This window comes from Ranitomeya variabilis, chromosome 4 (genome assembly GCF_051348905.1).
Source record: "Ranitomeya variabilis isolate aRanVar5 chromosome 4, aRanVar5.hap1, whole genome shotgun sequence".
NCBI classification, from domain to species: Eukaryota; Metazoa; Chordata; class Amphibia; order Anura; family Dendrobatidae; genus Ranitomeya; species Ranitomeya variabilis.
In genome coordinates, this window is record NC_135235.1 from 598,755,580 (window position 1) to 598,774,294 (window position 18,715).

Below are 18,715 nucleotides of genomic sequence, written 5' to 3' on the forward strand. Positions count from 1 at the left end.
CTATGGTCAGGAGGATAATTCTTGGGTTGTCGCCGCTGATGTTCATGCGGCCGATTTGGTTCGTGCCTTCCATGTGGCTCATCCTGATCGCCCTGGGGGTTTTCATGAGGGTTCGGTGACCCCTCCTTAAGGGGGGGGGGTACTGTTGTGAACTCTGTTTTCGGGCTCCCTCTTGTGGTCACTGGTGGTATGGTGTGCCTTTTGCTTTGGGCTCCCCCTGGTGGCCTTGTTTGTTATCCTGCTGGTCTCTGGCTATCAGCTGGTTCGTTATCCTCTGGGAGGTTCCTATATAGCTCTGTTTTACTTTCACTTGTTGCCGGCTGTCGATGTAATCAGTGCTACTCAGATTCCTTCTGACTACCTTGCTCCCAGTCCATCCAGGATAAGCTAAGTTTTGTTTGCTCATTTTTAGATCAGCAGTGTTTATCATGTTTTCTGTTCCAGCTTGCTAAAATGTATTTCCCTCGCTTGCTGGTTGCTCTAGTGGGCTGAGTTTCTCCCCACACACCGTTAGTTGGTGTGTGGGTTCTTGAAATCTCAGGATGGATATTTTGTAAGGGTTTTTTATTGATCGCATAGACCCCTGCTCTATTTTCTGCTTTCTAGTACTAGTGGGCCTCTTTTGCTGAATCTGATTTCATCCCTATGTATGTGCCTTCTTCTTACTTCACTGTTAATATTTGTTGGGGGCTTCTATATCTTTGGGGATTATTTCTCTGGAGGCAAGCGAGGTCTTTCTTTCTCTTTAGGGGTAGCTAGTTCCTCAGGCTGGCTCGAGACGTCTAAGAATTTTTTAGGCACGTTCACCGGCTACCTCTAGTTGTTTTGGATAGGTTCAGATTTGCAATCAGTCCAGTTACCATCTCCCTAGAGCTCGTCCTTAGTTTAATCACTTGCTGATCTATTGGTGATCCTCTGCCACTTGGGATCATAACAATGTACACTGTGTTCCAAATTATTATGCAAATTGGATTTAAGTGTCATAAAGATTTAATTGTTTTGTTTTTTAAATAAACTCGTGGATGGTATTGTGTCTCAGGGCTCAATGGATCACTGAAATCAATCTTAAACACGTGCTAATTGGTTTTCCAGGTGATTCTAATTAAAGGAAAACTACTTAAAAATGATGTTCCACATTATTAAGCAGCAATTATACGATAAGGAAGGTGCTCACTCAATTAGTCAGAGGTGCTCTGAAAAAAATAATAATATAAGAAAAAACTCCGGCACACTGCAGTTCTTGAAATGAAAAACTCTTTGTTTATTATTCCTTATTTTTCAAAATATTAGTTTCAACGGTGGGATTCCATACATGAAAAAACTTCAACAAACTTCTGATGGACATATATTACATTTTTCAACGTTTCGGCTAAAGAGCCTTCATCAAGAAATATTGTCCTTCTGTAACATATACAGAGAAATGTTTTTTAACAACAAAATAATAAATAAACATTCAGATATGAAGACATTATATGGCATGTCCCCTGATAATATATTATCCCCAATCCACCGTGTGAATAATCCTTGGTAATCATATGCCACATGTACCAAAGGAGCATCTTAAAATAGATAGTGAAAAAAAGAAAGAAAATATGTATTTTTTTAATTATAAACAAAAGAACGTATATACTTATATGTTCAACTAACGGCAATCAGGAGAAACACATCGTAATGGGCTATGTGATGTGTTCTTATCTAGCTCATATATTCCAATTAGAAAACAAGGATCCAGTGAGTATAACTCCCATATATGCAGTGGGACAGATAGAGTATACAAGAACTATGGAATAAAGTGGGATATATATGGAAACAAGTGGGATATATATAGAAAAAATTCAATCACTTATGTGTAATGTGGGTAACCTTACAATAAATCTCCATATGTGGTATATAAAGAAAATTGCTATACTTGCAAATGCGTTGCGCAGGAAATAGAGACCCCACTGTGGGAACAGATTTTCATTATTAATACATAGCTCATAATACACTTGCTAGTCCGGAGACAGCGCATAAGATAAATACCTTAAATCCAATAAACCGGTATACACCGTGCTTGATATGAAGTTCCAGAAAGGAGTGCGTGACCGCTGTCAGGGAAGCATGTGTAAAAGACAGCGTGTTACCGGCTTTTTACCCTCTTCTGGTGCTCGTGTCTGCATTAGTGTTTCCGGGTGAAAGTTCGCAAAAGAACATGTGATAAGAGCGCTTATGAAAGTCCGGAAAAAGACGAGAAATACCGGAAAAGACCGATGTTGTGCGCATGCGCAGTAATAATGGTGATCTGTCTCTAGTCTAGTTCCCGCTTGTGTACTGTGGAAAAAAGAGGAAATGGAGAAAAAGGGAATACATTAGAGCAATAGTATTTAAGTTTTACCATATTCCAACCACTTTCCATGTACTTATATGGGATATATGGGAACAATATGTGAAATAATATATTCGGTAAGGATTATGGTTTATAGGAATCACTTGAAGACCACAAAGTCTGTGTATGGACCAACCTGGAGGTTAAAAGGGTTTAGAACAATTCAACATATTTTTTTATATAACATTTGTTCTACTCAGACCAAATCTAAATTGAGAGCGTGCTAATCCAATATAAGAGACCACATAACTGTTGTGAAAAATCTATACAAAATTCATTTTTTCAATAGGAGACCTCATATTCTCTATTAAGACCATGTGAGTTTGTAGCGTGTGAATCCAAAAGGATTCACGCTCCTTCAGTTTTTTGACCATGTCACCTCCCCTCCTTGCCATAGGGACATGATCTATCACTTGATACTTTAATTGTGATACACTGTGATTATTCTGTTTGAAATGAGCCGGAATTGGCAAGAGTGTTCTACCACACCTTGTAGTGGATTTGTGTTGTGAGATGCGGTCTCGGATATGTTGGGTGGTTTCCCCCACATATCCGAGACCACAAGGGCACTTTATCAAGTACACGAAAAAGGAGGAATTGCACGTGAAATATCCCTTAATTGGGAATCTTTTTCCTGAACGTGGATGCGTAAAGGAGTCCCCCTTCGACACATTTGAACATTGATAACAACTCAAACAAGGGAACGTCCCATTACATGATGTAGCTAGAACTCTTTGTATAGGTCCCCTATTCTTGGAGCCCACATCTGCCCTAACTAGATGATCCCTAATGTTAGGACAGCGTTTATTGCAAATGATTGGTTTGGAATTAAACTCTTTCACATGAAGGTATGCTTTACCAAGAATATCCCAATGCTGAAGAACACACTTATTTATGAGATAATTAAATGGGTGAAATGTATTGACAAAAGCTAATCTTGGTGTTCTCTGGTGTATATCAGGTCTAGCTGCATCGCTTTTTGTTGAAAGAATATGGTTCGGGTATCCTCTCTTATGGAATTTAGTGTTCATCTCTTGATGTCTAATACGACTAGTGTCTGGATTGGAAACAATTCTGTCTACCCTGTCGTGTTGAGACTTGTAATTTGTAATAATAATTTGGAACATAGTGTATGTACTATATGTACAGTATGTTGTAAGTACTGTATGTATATGTTGTATGTTTCATGTTGCATGTCGCACGTCACATGTTGCAAGTCGCATGACGCATATTTCATGTTGCACATTGCACGTCGCATGCCACATGTTGCATGTTACACGTTGCATGCAGTACGTTGCATGTCGCATGTTGCATGTCGCATGGCACACGTTGCATGCCTCATGTTGCATGTCGCATGACGTATGTTGCATGGTCCACGATGCATGTCGTATGTTGCACGTCGCATGGCGCACATTGCATGTCACATGTTGCTCGTCGCATGTCGCACATTGCATGTCGCATGCTGCATGTTTCATGTCGTATGTTGCATGTCGCACGGCACACGTTGCATGTCGCACGGCACATGTTGCATGTTGCACATCTCATGGTGCATGTGGCATGGTGTATGTTGTATGTCTGTATGTATGTTGTATGTCTATATGTATGTTGCATGTCTGTATGTATATATGTATGTATGTTGTATGTCTGTATGTATGTATGTATGGTGTATGTCTGTATGCATGTATGTTGTATGTCTGTATGAATGTTATATGAATGTATGTATGTTGTATGTCTGTATATATGTCTGTATGTATATTGTATGTCTGATGTATGTCTGTATCTATGTCTGTATGTATGTTTTTTGTCTGTATGTATGTCTGTATGCATGTTGTATGTATGTTATATGTCTGTATGTATGATGTGTGTATGTTGTATGTCTATGTATGTTGTATGTCTGTATGTATGTCTGTATGTATGCTGTATGTATGTTGTATGTCTGTATGTATGTCTGTATGTTGTGTCTATGTATGTTGTATGTCTGTATGTATGTTGTATGTATGCCGTATGTCTGTATGTATGTTGTATGTCTGTATGTATGTCTGTCTGTATGTATGTTGTATGTCTATGTATGTTGTATATTGTAAGGTTTGTACTCGCTCACATGCGTAGGAGGAAACAGGAGTAACATTCTCTTCTGCGTTCAAGTGGGTTTATTGCTCCATAAACCACATAACAGCGTGAACAACAGGTAAACAAATAGACTTTAGCTCAGGAAAGGAAAATACAAGAGTCCAGTCCTTCAGGCTCAGTCCTGGAGCCTTAACACACTGTGGGGGCTTTCTCCTCCACACACACAGACTCCTGTCTGTAGTGTCCCGCCTGGACACAGGGATCTCTGTCCACACTGACGGATTCCCAAACACTCACCGCCATGTGCCAAACACACCTCCATTATGTAGCCTGAAACCACACCCATTGGTGAGGTAAAATCACATGATTAGACATGTGGTTATGACATCACCACAGGTCCTGAAACAAATATAGATAGGCATGGTTATGCCCCTTACCCAGGGGTGAGGTATATGGGTAGCCAGACCCTCCCATCTCTCACAGCTACCTGTAACCTGGACCCAAATATACTAAACAATTCCTTATTGCTTTATGTGCATTACAGAAGACACTCCGGGTTACATCACAGCGACAAGCCTTCTCTGTGATACATACCTCCCGTCGACTATATAACCTTTAGCCACGCTACAATATCTATGTCTGTATGTATGTTGTATGTCTGTGTGTACGTTGTATGTCTGTGTGTATGTCTGTCTGTATGTTGTATGTCTGTTGTATGTCTGTATGTATGTTGTATGTCTGTATGTATGTCTGTATGTATGTTGTATGTCTGTATTTATGTCTGTATGTATGTTGTATGTCTGTATGTATGTCTGTATGTTGTATGTATGTATGTATGTCTGTATCTATGTTGTATGTCTGTATGTATGTTGTATGTATGTATGTGTTGTATGTCTGTATGTATGTTGTATGTCTGTATGTATGCTGTATGTCTGTATGTATGTATGTTGTATGTCTGTATGTATGTCTGTATGTTGTATGTATGTATGTCTGTATCTATGTTGTATGTCTGTATGTATGTTGTATGTCTGTATGTATGTTGTATGTATGTTGTATGTCTGCTGTATGTCTGTATGTATGTCTGTATGTATGTTGCATGTCTGTATGTATGTCTGTATGTATGTTGTCTGTCTGTCTGTATGTATGTTGTATGTATGTATGTTGTATGTCTGTATGTATGTTGTATGTCTGTATGTATGTTGTATGTATGTCTATGTATGTATGTTGTATGTATGTCTATGTATGTATGTTGTATGTATGTCTGTATGTATGTTGTATGTCTGTATGTATATTGTATGTATGTCTGTATATGTGTGGGGTTTTTTTTGTTTTTTTACATTCAACACATTAGCCGGATGATGGGACTACTGTCCCATCATTGGCTAATGTGTCACTCACTGACAGTGTAGCAGGCATAGCCCGATGGGACTTGTAGTCCCATCGGCCGATGCCTGCACACAGACACACACACCAATGACCCCCCCGCCCGAAGCAGACCCCAGCACGGCCAGCGGACCCACTGCACACACCCGCAGACCCCAGCACCGCCCGGTGCTCGCACATCCTGGCGCAGCCCCACCACACCGCTCGGCGCCCGCATATCCCGGCGCAGCCACGCAGACTCCCCAGCGCCCGCACATCCCAGTGCAGCCCCGCCCATCCCATCCCAGCCCCGTCCATCCCATCCCAGCCCCGTCCATCCCATCCCCGCCAACACATCCCAGCAGCCCCCAGGCACCGCCCACAGCCCAGTCACTCTTGATGAGTGACCATTGTCTGTGGAGGCTGGGTCACTCCTACTGATGATGTCATGTTAATTTCCAGAGTCTGGAAATTGACGTGAAGTCAGCGGAAATTAGCGGCGGCTGCAGCCTGGGGGTCACGTGACCCGGACTCAGCAGCCGACATAGCGCCGCTCACAGGCTAAAACGGCAACAGAAGGTATCTACAAAATTCATTAGGGTCCCCGGGGAGATACATTGGGGGGTTAATTGAAAGTAGTGGACAACCCCTTTAAGCAGAGTGTCAGTTCACTGTGATCCGATTCTCTCATTTTTAGGTACTTGACTTGTTTTTCTGATAGCATTCTGCTCAGGTCACCTGAGTACTCAGCTTGTTACAGAACGCAATGGTCCTGTGGCTAGAAATCACGGTGATGTCATCACTCATGGTTGCCTGCACACACCACAGAATGGCCTGTGCAGGATCCTGATGAGTGACAGCACGTATCAATGAATTAATTATTTTTAGTGAATCCAAGCCGCCATGTAATATTACATTTACGGCTGCATGAAGATAGAAGAAAAGACTCGTCTTGTGGAAGCCCGTGTTTCCCTGCCTGTCCTGCATTTGACATGATGTCATGATGTCAGAATAAAGTTTGGATTTCATTTGGATGGTGAGTGCCCGCTTTTCTTCTATCTTCATGCAGCGGTGATTTGAACTTGTTTCAGCGTGAGCACCGGACATCTATTTTCGCTTCTTGATATCTGAGTCACACTCAGACAGCTCAGGTGATAGAACCAGCTGTTAGAGCGGTTTTTGTTTTCTGTTTTTGGATTAATATTACATTTAGCCCAGACAACACTGTTCAAGGGGCTTTCTCAAGCTTAAAAGATATCAATTATCCAAGGGATAATTTTTGGATCTCTGGGTCCAACTGCCATGGCCCCCACCAGTCCCAAGAATCAGGACTCTGAGGAGCCCCAGCTGAATGTAGCGGAGGTCGATCATGTGCACCACCACTCCATTCATGGGAAGGTCCATGGTTATTGGGGCCTTCATAGCTGGAAAAAAAAACAGCCTACAGCTGCCCCAAAATTGGCGCATCACATTATGATGGACTGTTACCCGGTAAAGTTGTCTGAGTCTGAGGAAGGCAGTGCCGCCTACCCCTTGAGTGCTTTCAGGCTATCGTCAGTTTCTAACACTGTCTGAAACCCTAGACTGGACGTGGCCAGAATAGATGATTCTGTCATGTCTTCTGTCAATTCCCCCAGATCTGTCTTCTGGGTTCCATCTTACCTGGCAGCCACTTGGTCGGAAGGCAGAAAGCTGTCAGACTCCTGAGGGGCCTCTGGTGCCACGGCAGCTGCAACCGCAGTAGCGCCCACTTCTCCATTATGTAGGCCGCCGTTACCTGATTGTCGGTAAGTATTCTGACATGTTGAGTCTGTAGGGCATAAGGAGCCGTCTTATTGCCAGCTTCACTACCAACAACTTTTTCAGGTTAGATGAACCACCACTCTCACACCTTGTCCACCTCCCCCAAATGAGCCCCCCAACCCATGGGGATGGCATCCGTAGTGACAATAAGGAAAATATGGTTCTCATAAGGAACCCCTCTGGACAAAAAATTGATAAATTTAACCACCAAAGAAGGGATTGTATCGTAGAGGGGGACAGAGACTCTACCTTCTAGGCACCCTCTAAGCAAACGGTCATTACGCAACACTTCCCACTGTAAGGCCCTAGTATGGAATTGGGCCCACCGAACAGCCGGAATACAGGAAGTGAGTGACCCTAAAAAGGGACATCGTGCTCCTAAGGGACATAGATGGATTGTTTACTGCCTTAAAAACTTGATGCTGAATACCTTCTAATTTGGGCACCGGTGGCTGACACTCCTGAGTCTCGGAGTCCAGCACGAGACCCAGAGATTCCTGCACCCTCAGGGGTTGCAACCGTGGCTTTTTGAGATTCAAAAGCCACCCCAACCCTTCTAGAGTGGACATTACACCCTCCAACTGACTAGTGCAATGGATGATCGAACTGCCTACTATTAAAAAGTCATCCAAATAGGGAACCATGACGAAATCTTGTTCATGGAGATGTGCGATGACCTCTGCGACAGACTCTATCTTAAAGGGGCGCACTATCAGGAACTTGTTCAGACCTCTTAGATTAATAATGGTCCGAAAGGAACTGTCCGGCTTTTTAATAAAAGAGAGGAACCTGCACCAAGGCCGTCTTACGCCATAGCTCCAGGATTTCTGACTCCAGGGCCTATTGCTCTGCGGATGATGAATGAGTGGAAGTTGTCATAAATTTGTCCTATGGTATTGAACGGAACTCCAACCTTAGTCCTGATCTAATCAGATTATGGATCCAGTTACTATTCGATATCCCTGACCAGACCGGGTAGCAGGCAGACAGCCTTCCCCCTACCTGGACTGGCAGTCATTGGGGTGGTCACCTGTGATCTCGGGAGGAGCCGTTTCTATTCCTGTCGTCCCATCTGCCTTTATCTCTGGAGGATTTTCTACAACTAAATCTTCTCCTGTTGAAGGAGTATCTGTAGGAAGGGACCGACAGGTTAGAAAACGTCTTTTTATTGTCCCCCGCCTTTTCCAGTTCGTCCAACACCGGCCCCAACAAGTGTTCCCCTTCACAAGGGATGGTGCAGAGCTTCGACCTGGCCTGGATGACTCCCGGCCAACACTTTAGCCATAAGGCCCTTCGGGCTGCATTAGAAAGGGCCGCGGCTCTTGCTGCTAACCTGAGTCAGCCGATGCATCTGACAGAAAGGCTGCAGCTCCTATAGTCAAAATGCTTTCTCTGGATGCTTTATCCTTTACTTGAGACTCTAACTGGTCCAGCCAGACCAGTAAAGACCTGGCTGTACAGGTGGCTGCCACCACCGGTTTAAGGGACCCTGCCGACATATCCCAGGAGTCTTTTAGAAAGGTATCTTATCTAGTGTGTCCTTCAGATTTCCCATGTCTTCAAAGGGTTTCCTAGATGCTTTAGCGACCACCGCATCCAGCTTTGGGGCTTTATACCACAAAGACGAGGCAGATTCTTCAATGGATAACTTCTCTTGAAGGCCGGAGGTAAGGAGCCTTTCCTTTCTGGTCTCTTCCACTCCTGCAGAATAAGAGATCGGATCTTATCGTTCAGAGGAAAGGATCTGCATGATTTCTGATCCAGACCTCTGAACAAACATCCTGCATGGATTTTTCTGGCCTAGGCTCAACAATCCCCATGGTATTATTAACTGTTTTTACCAGCTTATTCACCTGGTCAACAGGGAAGCAAGAACGGCTTGACTGAGCATCTGAAAAGGATGAAGTTGAAGGAGATGAACCCGAGACATCCTCATCCAAGTCACTATCACTGTCCAACACCGGGGATCTAGGCTTCCTTGTTTTCGCCTTACGGACACTTTCCTGGGAAAGGGATCTCACCGATTCCTTAACCTCTCCCCTATCGATCTCCCTCAGGCTAGAAGCGAAGTCTGGTGTTTCTTCCACTACTGTCTGTTGAATGCACGGCTGGCACAATCTCTTCCCATAGGAATCTGACAGTATGACCCTGCAAATTGCAGTCTTTCTGCTTGGCCTTAGCGGTACACTTCTTCACCTAGCAGAAAATTAGGAGAGACAAGGGGAAGACTACATCACTGAGCAAACTTTCACTTCTGACTGGATCTCCTTTCACCCATACGACCACCTCCTGCGCTGCTTCACGGTCATCGTGGGTAACTCTCAAGTGGGGCTCCTCAGTGAGCTGCTGCTGTATAGGTGAATGCTGCACCTGCTCCTGCTGCTCTGGCGACTCCATGATACCTTGCCGGGATTATGGGTCTGGAAGCACCTGGTCTTTTCCTGCCTTTTAACATCCTAGGCCACTCCCCCAATCTACCGGGTCAGCAGGTCCTCCACGTGGTCTGCCAGGTGCTTCCTCCCCTGGGGTCTGCAGGCAATACCCCTGCCCCCGCGACCGCCACCTGACATGCCCACCGCCGGTGACACCTCGTCGGCCTGATACCTCAGTCTCGAATGACTCACAGACCGGTGACCCCCCCGGATGTGCCTGCCCACAGCCCCAGGAATCACGAACCCCCCTCCGGACTTACAGCCGCGGCAGCCCCGCCATATTCCCAGGAGTCCCGGAAGCGTCAAAGGGAGAGCATCCCAGCTGCATCACAGGGGGCATACCCCAGCCGCATCACCAGGGTCATCCAGCCGCCGTAAGTACATCAGCACACATGCCAGGACCATGGCCCCAGAAGCACACACACAGCCGCCAGCCCCAGGTATACTTACCTGCACCTATGTGCCAGACCACAACCTAGCCAGTAGTCCTGCCCAGACACAGCTCTCCTGTTATCGCTCGTTATCGTGCAGTCCCTCTGGACCCACTGTGGCGCTTCCAGGGATCCCGGACTGGCTGAGGCAGGGAACACCGATGCCTGAGCCGACTGACCGGGGCTGGGAATTAACTTCTATCATTTACCTTCTTCACAGGTATGTCTGAAGAGGTTCACCCATCAAGGACAGGAAACCAACTGATGCAGAAGAGGTGCCCCCTTTTATGTCTGTAGGTTTCCTGTCCTTGAAGGGTCGATCCCCTCTCTCATGGTGCTTTCATCAGAGACCGAAAAAAAAAAAAGTCAAAACGCCACAATTGTGGTTTTCAGTTGTTGCAAGAACACAAAAAATGCCACGAGTCAATTAGAGCATTCTATGTACCCTAAAATTGTATAATAAAAACATCAGCTTGCCATGCAAAAAACACAAGCCCCCACACAGCTCCATAGATGGTAATATAAAAAATAAATGGTAATATAAAAAAGATAAGGGTCTCGGAAACTGGTGAAACAAAAAAAATTATTGCTACAAAAATCCAGAAATTATTAAGACAATAAAATAGTAATAAAATATATATGTTTGGTATGCCCGTAATTGTGCTGTTCTGGAGAATCATGTTTCCAGGTCATTTGACTGCACAATTAATGCCATAAAATTTCCCTTATCTCCTCCCACCCCCAAAAAATGCTGGAATTGCAGAGTTTTTTCACCATTTAATAGCATGTTTGTGAAATTTTCCCTTACTCTATATAGCAAAACGAATGGTATTTTTCATGAAATCACATCCATTTTGATTACCTGTGAAATGCAGTGAATTTTCTGAAAAAAAAAAAAAAGAAAAAGAAAACACAGTGGAAAAATGCAGCATTCATGATACCTGGCAACTTGTCTTAATATTTTATCATGTTCTATTGCAATGCTTTAATTTTTAACTCTCCATATATTATTGCAGTTATGCATATATACAGTATGTTTCATCAATATGCCATCCTATGCTGCCATCTGGTGCTAACTTTTACTATTACAGTGCTTTGCTCAGTTCTGGTAGCATTGCATCCTGTGGAGAGTTCATTTTCTCCAGCACACACCACTAGGGTTGAGCGACCTTTAGTTTTTTAGGGTCGAGTCGGGTTTTGTGAAACCCGACTGTCTTAAAAGTCGAGTCGAGTGAAATCGGCCGACCACCGTGAAAAGTCGGGTTTCGGCCGAAACACGAAACCCAATGAAGGAAATTATTATTATTATTAATTTTTTTTTTTCTTTTTTTTTTTCTTCTCTCTCTCTCTCTCTCTCCCCCTCCGTCCCAGCACAGAAAATTTCGTACTGCACATTCCAAATCCCTACTGCGCACAAGCGATAACATAACGATAGGCGTTCACTCCCCTAAGACCTATGTCATCACTCTGCCCACGCTCATTCATTGGCTGAAAAAATGGCGCTAAACGCGTCATACGAAACGCGACTTTGGCGCCAAGATCGCGTACCGCATGGCCGACCCCGCACAGGGATCGGGTCGGGTTTCATGAGACGCCGACTTTGCCAAAAGTCGGCGACTTATGAAAATGAACGACCCGTTTCGCTCAACCCTACACACCACAATTACATTTCTCTCAATGCTGCCACCCAGTGTTGATCTTTAGTATTCTGTTCAGTATTATTCTCAGTTCTGTCAGCACTAGAGTACAGTTAATTGTTCCATTGCTGTCACCCAGTGTTCACCATCAGTACTACAGCACATATTCACAGTGACAGGAATATTCCAGTTTGTGCTGCCTCCTGGTGTTCATTTTCAGTATTACACTACAGTAACAGTTGCATTTAATACACTATCCTGTGCTGCCTCCCAGTGTTCAATATCTTTCTCACAGTATTAAAAAAAAAGGGTCACTTTAGTACTACATATGTATTATTTTATTTCTAGTAACAAGCCTATTGTCATTTGTTGAATTTGCAGAATTAAGAGGTCACATTTACTGAAATCAAAAGTGTTTTCAATCAAAAACATCTTAACGGTCAAGTTACATGTAACAGGACCCTTCTTTGTTATCACCTTCGCAATTCATGCATCCATTGAAATTGAGAGTTTTTGGAGAGTTTCTGCTTGAATTCCTTTGCGGAATGTCAGAATAGCCTCCCAGAGCTGCTGTTTTGATGTGAACTGCCTCCCACCCTCATAGATCTTTTGCTTGAGGATACTCCAAAGGTTCTCTATAGGGTTGAGGTCAGGGGAAGATGGTGGCCACACCATGAGCATTCCTTCCGTTTATGCCCATAGCAGCATTGACTCTGCGGTATTATTTGCAGCATGAGACGGTGCATTGTCAACATGAAGATGATCTTGCTACAGATTTCATGGTTCTTATTTTTGTACCATGGAAGAAAGTGGTCAGACAAAAACTCTATACACTTTGCCAAGGTCACTTTCACATATTCAGGGATCTTAATGAGGTCTACACATCTCTGCATGATTCAGACCCAAAACATAATTCCACCACCTCCATGCTGATATCGCAGCCTTGTTGGCACATGGTGGTCATTCACGTCTCCATGCATCTGGACCATCCAGGGTTGAACAGCACTCAACAGTAGACTGTTTTAAAATCAGTCTTCATGCAGTTGGACCAGACATACAACAGCTTGTGAGCACTTTTTAGGGGTGGCAGAATAGTAGGTTTATGCACAAGTGCAAGACTCTGCACTTTATCTGTGGAAACACATCTGTGCTCTGTATCAGCCACAAATTTACTCACAGTACGATGATCACGCTTAAAGCTGTTGTGCCACAATCAATATTTTATTTTAATCAACAGATCTTGGAATAAAAATAAACTCCACCATTGGATGTGTTTAACCCCTTAGTGAGGGAACCAAATTTTTGAAATCTGACCAGTGTCACTTTATGTGGTAATAACTCTGGAACTCTTCAACAAATCCCAGTGATTTTGAGACTGTTTTTTTGTGACACATTATACTTTATGATAATGGTAAATTTAGGTCAATATGTTTTGTGTTTATTTATAAAAAATATCAAAAATTTAAGAAAAATGTTAAAAAATTAGCAATTTTCAAAATTTGAATGATTATCCCTTTAAAGGGACACTGTCACCTGAATTTGGAGGGAACAATTGCCTTGTGCAGGCATGTACTACGGAGGACAGAGAATGAACTTCAATCCAATATTGCAGCCAGCATGCAGCCGGCGGGTAAGGAAAGGGTGCATCAAACACCCGAAAACCCCGCCCCTAGGTCTAAAGATTGTTCCCTCCAAATTCAGGTGACAGTGTCCCTTTAAACCAGATAGTCATACCACAGCAAACCATTAATAAATAACATTTCCCACATGTTTGCTTTACATCAGCACCATTTGTAAAACGTTATTTTATTTTGTCAGCATTTTAGGAGGTTTAAAAATGTAGCAGCAATTTTTCATTTTTTCATGGAAATTTACAACATTTATTTTTTTAGGGACTGATCCATGTTTGAAGTGACTTTAGCGGTCCCATATATTGGGAAACCCCCAAACGTGATACCATTTTAAAAACAGCATCCCCTGACATACTGAAAACTGCTGTCAGGTAGTTTATTAACCCTTCAGGTGCTTTACAGGAATTAATGCAAAGTGGTATGACAGAAATGAAAATGTGTATTTTTACCACATAAATGCCTCTAACTTCTGAACAGATTACGACAGCTGTTGTGAATTCCGCTCTTGGGCTCCCTCCGGTGGTTGTAAGTGGCACTTTTATGAGTTCTGCTCTTGGGCTCCCTCCGGTGGATTTAAGTGGAACTGCTGCTCCTTGGATTTAGCAGTCAGCAGCTGCTTCCACTGATCGTTTATTCTGGCTCGGCTATTTATCCTGGCTCTATCCTTCAGCCAGTGCCAGTTGTCAATGGTTCCTGCTTGGATTCACATCTCTGCTTGGATTTCCCTGATATTCTGACCAGTTCAGCAAAGATAAGTCCTTGCTTGTTCTTTTGCAGTCCACTTGTTGTGGACTTAATCTTTCTGCACTTTCTATGTTTTTTCTAGTCCAGCTTGCCACTATGGATTTATTCAGTTAAGCTGGAAGCTCTGGGAAGCAGATTTACCCTCCACACCTTTAGTCAGGTGTGGAGATTTTTGTAAACTCTGTGGTGGATTTTTCTAGTTTTTTATACTGACCGCACAGTATTCTGTCCTGTTCTATCTATCTAGCTAGACTGGCCTCCTTTGCTGCACCCTGTTTTCATTCTGTGTATGTCATTTCCCTCTCCACTCACAGTCAATATTTGTGGGGGGCTATCCTATCCTTTGGGGATTTTCTCTGAGGCAACATAGCTTTCCTGTTTCTATCTTTAGGGGCAGTTAGTCCTCCGGCTGTGAAGAGGTGTCTAGGGAGTGACAGGAACATCCCACGGCTACTTCTAGTGTTGTGTTAAGCTCAGGAACTGCGGTCAGTACAGGTACCACCTCCTCCAGAGCACGTCCCATGTTGCTCCTAAATCACCAGTTCATAACAGTCAGCCATCAGACTCTAAGGCCGCTATTTGGTCGTGAATTGCCATGGCAACCATCAGGACCACATAATCATGATCTGAGGGCACCAATTGGAATAAAGAGGAAGCCCCCACACTCTGTTAACCATTTATAATGATGTAGTCACTATTGACAGCAGCATTTAAGGGGTTAAACAGATTTGGACAGTGCAAACACTGATTGTGGCTGATACAGCAAGTTGTCAGCTATAGTGTACAGCTGACAGATGCTGGATTGTCACCTGTATGGGGAGGCTATTCTCTTATATCTCAGGTCAGTTAAAATACGTATTGGCTGTCATTAAGGGGTTAAAAGAAATGTCCCTGTGCTGAGATAATCTTATAAATGTGCCCCTGCTTTGTACTGTGTATTGGCCGTGTCTGATCGTACAGGGACATGGTCTCATCATACCACATCTCCTGGGCAAGGGAGGAAGCAAATAAGAGCATACTGACATTACAGCAGGGGATCACAGCTGATTCTTTTTGTGAGTAAAACATTTCACTGCCGGCTTTTAAACAATATTTTACCTCAAAGAAAGAATCGACTGTGATCCCCTGCTGTAATGTCTGTATAATCCACAGCCTCCTCCCCTGCCCAGGAGCTGTGGTATGATCAGAGACCATGTTCCTGTACAGTCAGACACAGCCATTACACAGTACACAGCAGGGGCACATTTATAAGATTATCTCAGCACAGGAACATTTTTTTTAACCACAACCAATTGAGGACTTTATTTTTATTCCAAGATCTGTTGATTAAAATGAACTTTTGTTCCCTGCACAACCCCTTTACGTTTTTATGAAATATCTAATTATTTCACATCGTGGTCAAGAGATTGCACTATTTGAGGCTTTTCAGCAGCAGAGAAATCCTTTTTTTTTTTCTATAGTGCTTGAAACCTGTGGCTTCTTAAAAATGTAGAACGTCCTTCTAAGGGCTCATTTCCACATGCGAGGCACACGTCCGTATCTCGCATGTGGAAACCAAGCTGTGGAGCCGACACTTTGGAGCGGAGCGTGCAGCTCCATGTGTTCCTATGCGGCCGCACGCTCCGGTCTGGAGTGCCGGCTCCACAGCTTGGTTTCCACATGCGAGATACGGACGTGTGCCTCGCATGTGGAAATGAGCCCTAAGGCTATGTGCACACGTAGGGAGGGTTCTCCCGCAGCGGATTTGATAAATCTGCAGGGCAAAACCGCTGCGGTTATCCCTGCAGATTTATCGCGGTTTGTCTGGCGGTTTCCACTGCGGGTTTACTCCTACTATTGATGCTGCATATGCAGCAATATGCAGCATCAATAGTAATGTTAAAAATCATTAAAAAATGGTTATATACTCACCCTCTGACGTCCCGATCTCCTCGGCGGTCCGGTTCCAAATATGCTGTGCGAGAAGGACCTTCGTGACATCACGGTAAGTGACCGCGACGTCATCGCAGGTCCTGCTCGCACAGCAACCCTGCGACCGGACGGCCGCGTGCAGCGCTGAGAGGTTAGTATATAATTATTTTTTATTTTAATTCTTTTTTTTTTTACACAAATATGGTTCCCAGGGCCTGGAGGAGAGTCTCCTCTCCTCCACCCCGGGTACCATCTGCACATGATCCACTTACTTCCCGCATCGTGGGCATAACCCCATGCGGGAAGTAAGCGGATCAATGCTTTCCTATGTGTGCAGAATCGCCGCGATCCTGCACAAAAGAAGTGACATGCTGCGGAATGTAAACCGCTGCGTTTCTGCGCGGTTTTTCCCGCAGCATGTGCACAGTGGATTGCGGTTTCCATAGGTTTACATGTAACTGTAAACGCAATGGAAACTGCTGCGGACCCGCAGCATCAAAATCGCTACGGTTCCGCGGTAAAAACCGCAACGTGTGCACATAGCCTAAGGGTGCGTGTCCACGGGCCGGATTACATCCGGATTAGCTGCGGATTGAACGCTGTGTACAACTGCAGCATTCAATCCGCAGCGTCCAGATGTTACAGCATAGTGGAGGGGATTTTATGAAATTCCGTCTCCACTATGCGTGTGAACACGCATCCGGCGGCCCTGCGTTTCCGGACATGCAGCGTGTCTTTTTAGAACGCAGCATGTCCGTTTACCTTGCGGCGACGCTCCATCTCTGCAAGGTAAATCACAGGGCCCTATATATGGGGTGCGGCGATTCTGGATGTGTGCAATGAAGTGTGCTTTAACAGGAGGGAGGAGATACAATATAAATGGCTTACCGAAGAGTGAACATCAGACGCTCCGTCGGTGAAATGGAGAATCGGCAATACGTGTCACTCCTTCGGATGAGATGTCCAATTGGGTCCACCAATAGATCAAAGTTCTCCGCTTTCATCCGCACATGAGAAAAATTTCTCGGGGTCTCCTTGTAGCTCCAGGTACAGTGTAGAAAACACCCCACGTGTCTGTGCAGTGATGGGGTGGATCCACAAACGCCGTTGGTGCAGACGCATGATGCGCTGCTGTCTCTCTTGCTCCTTCTCCAGAACAATTGCTTTCAAACGATTCACCTCCACAATAAAATCCACGTTGATCTTCAGAATATTCGCAGTAACGTCTTCCATCTTGCTCTCCAACCTGCTCCTCTACAACCTGTCACAGATGGGCTGAAGAACACTGTATATATAGGTTTTCAGTAGCCAATCACATTTTGGAGCCTCCCAGGGGCCTTTTTAAAAACCAGATCTGTAAAAAAACGGATAAAAAAAACGTAAGAAACGAATGTAAAACTGATAAAACGGATCCTGTTTTTCGCCGGATCTGCTAGTCGGATCCGCTGGAAAACCGGATCCATTTCATCAGTTTTTCACATTTTACGCCGGATCCAGCGAGACGCCGGAATTGGCCTGATGCCAAAAACCTGATGTGTGAAAGTAGCCTAAACAACATATTTATTCTGAATATCTCTACTTACAGCATAAAGCTTAGGATGTGTTATTGAAATCATTAAAAGGTTTTCCATGTAGATACAGCATGTGTTTTTTTTCAAACCCACTAATAAACAGCAGCAAAAATATTCTGAAAATAAGTTTGTTGCTTCACACATGAAATTTTTTCCATCAGTCCCAATCCGTCAAATTTTGACAAAAACAGATCCAGCGACTGATGCCGCCGGATCAGTTTTTTTTTCAGACTTGTATTAGTGACGGATTGCGACGGATGGCCTAACCTTTCATCCGTCATTTGCCGGATCCGTCGAAAATTGTCAGTCCGGCGGCTGGAGACAAAGGACAAAGTAAACATTTTTGTGTCCGTCGAAAAAAACGGACAGCGATGGATCCGGCGCCGTCCAGCGTTTGCTAGAATGGAAGTCTATGGCACCGGTTTTTTTAAACTGAGCATGCTCCGATTTTTTTAGGATCCAATAGCCGGATCAGCTAGTCGGATCTGGCAAAAAACAGATCCGTGGCATCAGTTTTTCACAATCTGTGACGGATCCATTTTTTTTCAAAATTCAACGGATTGCGACTGATGGAAAAAAACTGATGTGTGAAAGTAGCCTGTGGATTACACGTGGAAAGGTTGTCAGGTTTAACAAGTGGATTAAACAGAGAATAGAGCAATATGCCAACCCATCACTGGTGAATATACCCTTAGCTAAGTTCCCAAGATAAGTTTTTGATGCTGTGTATTTTTGTTGCGCCAAAAAATGCAGCATCT

At 44.0% G+C, this 18,715-nt stretch overlaps 1 long non-coding RNA gene across 1 annotated transcript; it reads right to left on the minus strand.

Annotated features, from left to right (window-relative positions):
* Positions 1-1,322: 1,322 nt before the first annotated feature.
* On the minus strand, positions 1,323-17,702 carry LOC143769218 (uncharacterized). The gene is made up of 3 exons (XR_013214274.1): positions 17,275-17,702; positions 2,023-2,310; positions 1,323-1,943 (listed from the first exon to the last, which is right to left on the minus strand). It is a non-coding gene; the product is annotated as an uncharacterized LOC143769218 (long non-coding RNA).
* Positions 17,703-18,715: the final 1,013 nt, after the last annotated feature.